Consider the following 6,170-nt stretch of genomic DNA (forward strand, 5'->3'; position numbering starts at 1 on the left):
ACAGCACCATTGTCTTAGAGCTCCTTTATGCCATTGAGAAATCCTGTCCCTCGACTTGGACCCTTTGTATGTGAACTCTCTCCGGCAATTGTCCTTTCTTGGTCTTCTGGTAGAGTCCTCCTTTTTCTCACAACTGTGGTAGCTTTCATGATGGTGTGACCTGCTGTGGGTCATGACTTCCAATTCTGGGAAATGTTCCTGACCTACTTGATTGGTGATTTCTTCTCCTTCTTCTTTTTTTTTTTTTTTTTTTTTCATCTTCTCTCTTGGGAAATCTTTACCTTTTGGATGAAATAGATAGTTATCGGTCTGCCCTGGTCCTCTAACTCTCTTATCTTTTTGATTTTCTACCTATGTTTTTTTACTCTCCTCTCTAAAACGTTTCTTCCAACTCTTCTGCTCACATTGTACTACTATACTTTTAATACCCCGAAACTCTCTTTTGTCCATCAGCTACTTTTGCTTTTTGATTGCATCCTGCTCTTGCCATGTGGGAATTGTGTTATCTATACCTTGTCCTCAAAAAATAATAGTGATTGTTTTAATTTTTTTTTCCTTCTATACACCCGCTCTCTATTTTAGATATTTTTTGCTCTTTAGAAAGGTAGTAAACCTCCGTTGCTTGGGCAGTTGACTGCCAAGGGTGGGGTCAAGCTTCCTGGCAGAGCAGCTTAGGGGAATTCCCCAGGACAGCTGCTCTAGGTGTTTTCTCCAGAGCTGGTCAGATTTTCCAGTAGAGACTCTGCCTGTCTCCTGCCCAGGGCTAGTAGCACCCTGGATGCCAGCATTCTGGGGCTGAATTAGAGAGAGGGCTTGGAATTTCAACACTCAGCATTCACTGCGCCCGCTTCCTTGAGGCCCTGCAGATGGCTGTCGGCTGTCCCTGCCAAACAATCTATTACTGCAACTGCAGAATGTCCTACAACTCCACAGGCCTGGGAAAATAATTTTATTTGCTTATGACTTTTCGAATCAGGCTTTTGTGAGTTTGGCTGAGTGGTGTGCGTGGTCACATGGTATCAACTGGTGCTGCAGGGACATAGAACCTGCTCTGTCCCTTTCATGCTGGCACTCCTTGGATTCTCTATCTCCGTCTCTCTCTGTGTGTCTCTGTCTGTCTCTCTCCATGCTGTCTCCTGAGAACCCCTTCATCTGGCCTGGCTTTCTCTCAGCCTGGGGATCTCAGTAGTTACACTTTGCCTCCTTGCCAACTCCCAATGGGCATGAAGCAGAAGCCTGAGCCCAACGAAGACAAGGTATTACTTAACATCCATCATACTGGTCAGAGAAACCACAGCTCCTCTCTCTCCTTGCCTCCCCAGACTCAAGTATGTGAAAAATGGACTCCTGTTCTTGATGAAAGGAGCGTCACTCGTCAACACTCATGTCAGGAGTGTCATCTCTGTAAAGTTCAATCTAGCTCACTGCACAGGTCAGAATACATTTTGTTACATTTATTTGTGTGTGTGCATGTACATGACATGATCTTATATAGAAGTTAGAGGATGTCTTGCACAAAGGAGCTGGTCCTTCCTTTCCACCATGACTTAGTTACTTTCCTATTGCTGTGAAGAGACACCAGACCACAGCAACTCTTATAAAGGAAAGCACATAGCTAGGCTGGCTTACAGGTTCAGAAGTTTCGTCCATTATTGTTACAGCAGGAAACATGGCGGCACACAGGCAGATGTGGTGCTGGAGAGATGCTGAGAGTTCTATAGCTGGATCTGCAGACAGCAGGAAGAGAGAGAGACACACACACACCAGGCCTGTCTTGAGCATCTAAAACCCCAAAGCCCACTCCCTAGTAATACACTTTCTTCAACAAGGCCACACATCCTAACAGTGCCTCTTCCTATGGGACTATGGGGGCCATTTCCATTCATTCCCATGTGGGTCCCAGGGATCCAATTCAGGTCATCAGTCATGGCAACAAGCAATTTTACTGCTGAGGCATCTTTCTGGTCTGATTCAATTCTTTTTTTCTTTCTTTCTTTCTTTCTTTTTTTTTTTGGAATACAGGTTTCATTTAATAGGAGTATTTATTGTTTCCCCTTCATGTTGAAAATCCAAAAGAATGTTTGTATTTTGCCAGCTCATTGACACACACATCTAATACCAGCTACTCGGGAAGCTAAGGCAAGGTGATTCTTTGAGCCTGTGATTTTCTTTCTTCAGGTACATGTGTATGTTGTGCATGTGTGTGCCTATATGTGGGTGCATTTGTGTATGCATATACATGTGCACAGGCGTGCAGAGGCCGGGGTTCCTGTTGGGTGTCCTTCTCAGTTGTTCTTCACTCTGTTCATGGAGCCAGCTTTTCTCACTGAGCCTGACACTTGCTGCTGATTGGCCAGCTTGCTTCAGGGATCTGTCCTGCCTCTGCCTTCTAGGCTCCAGGATTCCAGGCTGGCTGCGTTGTCCTCCCAGTTCTTGTGTAGGTGCTAGGGAGCCTCATGCTTACCCGCGGAGGCATCGCCTCAACACCTAAGTCCAGGAATTTTATGGTATCCTGGGTAACACCAGGCGATCCAGTATCTAAACAACACACACACACACACACACACACACACACACAAACACCACACACACACCCCCCCACAATACATATGCACACACCACACACACACAGACACACATTATACCCCCCAAAACACCCCCCACACCTCACAACATACACCCCCTACAACACACACAAACACCACAATACATACATACACACAAACACATCATGTACAATACTACACACACACTCCCCACAACACACACATACACACATACAAACACAAACACATCACATACAATAATATACACACTCTCCCCACAACACACACAAAACACCACACACATACCACACACAAAAAGACATACACACCCACAATACATACACACATACCACACACAGAGACACACATTATGCCCCCAAAACACTCCACACACCCCACAACATATACACCCCTACAATACACACACACACACACACACACACACACACACACACCGTACCACATAACAGCACAGACACACAGAAAATACCACATACACGTACTACACTCACACACATACACACACACACAATTTCAGTAAGTCATCAAAGCATATTCTCTTTTTCTGTGTACTAAATCTTTTAATATATGTCCTGCTCCCAATTTGTGCTCTCTTTTCTTCTGGAAGGAGATCTGGATTTATTCACTTAGAGGTTTGAGTGTCTTATCGGTGATTGTCATAGTTTCTGTTTTCCTCATGCCAAAGGGAAAACAATAAAACTCATGTTATAAAGGTTTGCTAACAGATTGGTTTAGGAGACATTAAGTTACACAAGCGGAATTTAGTAAAGGAGCACTAACCCCCAAGTACCCCAAAGATAAGTACTATGCTAAATAGGCCTATTATAGACAAGAGAGGTTTGATGCTAGGATGTAAATGTTTATTCACCAGGATTGACTGACCAGTCACAGGGCTCCTTTACCTGAAAGAACTTTACCCTGAAAGGCAGTTCAAGGAGATGGCACAGGGTTACAACCATCATTAGGTTCTGGTGTGCTATGGAGGCCCCTGTGCATATCAGAAAATGCATAATTTTGCTAAGTGGGCAGGATGTCTCTGGGTAACAACTATACAAAAAGCAAAAACACTGGTATACTTAAAATAATTCTAGCAATAGCTTTGCTGTATAAATCTCTTATTTATCCAAGTAGCAGAATTGCAGTCTCCTGTCTCTGTTTAAACTATTCAAAGTGTAACCTGAGGTTGGGACCTGAAAGAGATTGAAGGATGACAGTGTCGGTGGATTGTGTAAGCCTAAGGTGTTTGAATATACCTTAGTAAAATCTTCTGTTGAAGGCTGGCTCTTCCTTGATCATTAGCCCCAGCTGGACAAGCACCATTGAAGAGCTTTTCCTTAGCTGATCTTGAAGTGTGTGGAGTGATTATTCCTCACTGGGAAGGCACATTATTTCTAATACAGTACAAGGTTCTATAAAGGCATAACTTATGCCTACAAAACCAGTACCACATGAATGACATTCCAACTTGTGTTGCCCTCAGGAGGTGTGGTCTGGGCCCATTCTGTCATAGTTGTGGCAGATCTTTCAATTTTGGTGGCTGGTCTTGGGAAAACACTTTTTCTAGGTAGTTTTTTTGGGGGTGAGGGTGAGGGTAGGGGACAAAAATCTTATATAGGATAGGCTGAACCTTGCTCTCACTGACTCATAAGAGCTCACTTTCTTCCTGGTTCTGCTTTCTGAGTACTGGGATCACCAGCATGCAATCATGTCCAGTTGAGGCAGGGTTTTCATTTTAAGCAGAAATTTATTAAAGAAAGCAAAATAAACTAGGCACTCCAGAGAGAAATAGGAATGGGCTGTTTTGAGTGTCCTGGAGGAGCAAAGCATCCTTGGAATTGTTGATAAAAGAGCCTCAGTGGCAAATTAATTTGCATTTTTATAAGCTAGAACCTTTGGCAGGTGGGGCCTTGCCCTCAAAGCACTATTCCATTTGTCCCAGTCTTAATTAGTCTCTGCTAATCCCCTCAATAGTTACATATGCTTGTCAGAGCTTTAAACCCCCCCTTCCTTACTGACTGCACTGTACATACCTTTCTGCTTTTAATTCGTTGTAAACCTCAGTAAACAATGAGCCATAACCTTGTCACAGCCGCACTGTTGTGTTGTTTTGAAATTTTCTCTGCCAAACAACTTTGTCTATCACTTTTTAAGTCCATTCACTCTGGTTCTCGGGACAGGGATTCCCTGCTGGAACACGACATGAAGAAGAGCCTCTTGTCCAGGTCCCAACAGCATCTTCATTCACCTCTGAAACCTCAAGAGCCCAGGTTTACCGTATGCATTTCGGTTGGCATTCTGGGCTTTTGAATTCTATCCAGAATGACCCATTGAGCTCTGCTTACAGCAAGACCCCCCAGGCGCTCACAGCTTCAAAGCTTCCCAAAAACCACTTTGGAAGGCCCAAGATCCACATGGCCTACTCTCTCACAGCCATCCCACTCCTCAGTACCAGGCTTCTTATTAGTGTTTTCAGTGCCGTCACCAAATACTTGATGTAAAGCAACTGAAAGGGGCTTATGTTGGTTCACAGTTCAAAGGAATGGTATCCATCAAGGCAAAGATGGGTACTGGTGGGGCAGTGTGTTCCATGTTGCTGATCAGGGAGCAGTGAAAGGGGACTGTCAGTACTCAGTTGGTTTTCTCCTTTTTTTTTTTTTTTTTTTTTGACTTTTTGTTCAGTCCAGAAAGTAAGCCCATGGAATTCAGGGTCAGTTTTTCTTCTTCATTTATTATGTCTTTGGTGAAACCCTCACAGATGTCTCTTTAGGTGTGACTTGTAGGTGATTCTAAGTCCACACAATCTGACAATCAGCATTAACTGTCACACCTGCCCATCCTTCCACATATGACGTACAGTGTAAACTCAGGACTGGAATAAGTCCTGAAGCTTTTTTGTTTTGTTTTGTTTTGTTTTGTTTTTTTGTTTTTCTGAGACAGGGTTTCTCTGTAGGCTGCCCTGGACTTGCTTTGTAGACCAGGCTGGCCTTGAACTCATAAAAATCTGCCTGCCTCTGCCTCCCAAGTGCTGGGACTAAAGGCATGTACCACCACCACCTGGGTTGGACCTTTATTTTCTAAATAAAGTTAGTAGGTAGCTAGAAGGCATTGAGAATGGGTGTGTATTAGAGCTCTGTTGAGCCTCATTATGGGAAAACTATTTCTTCCTTGTCAAAAGAATAGAAATTTGCCTTTGGTACTAGGTGGAGACATGGCATTAAAAAAATCATTTTTATTGTACTTTACAAACATGGATGTTTTGTCTGCATGTGTGTCAGTGAACCACCGTGTGCCTGGTTCCTGTGAAGTCAAGGGGAGGGTGTCATATCCCCTAGAACTGGAGGTACAGTGGTTGTGGACTACCAGGTGGGTGCTGGGTCCTCTGCCAGAGCAGCCAGTACTCTCAACACTGAGCCATCTCCCCATCCCCAAAGATTAGAACATTGCGTACTTTGTCTTCTTCCTTAAGAGCTAATCTAGCTAGGCTGGTGACTCACCTAACCAAGAAACCACACGTGGGAAAGGCTGAGTCACCTAGAGCCACGTTAGGGAGAAGGGTAAAATAGCTGTTCAACCAGACAACATACTTCTCTTTCCCAGAAACCC

The sequence above is a fragment of the Meriones unguiculatus genome, chromosome 6, assembly GCF_030254825.1.
Source record: "Meriones unguiculatus strain TT.TT164.6M chromosome 6, Bangor_MerUng_6.1, whole genome shotgun sequence".
In the NCBI taxonomy this organism is placed as follows: Eukaryota; Metazoa; Chordata; class Mammalia; order Rodentia; family Muridae; genus Meriones; species Meriones unguiculatus.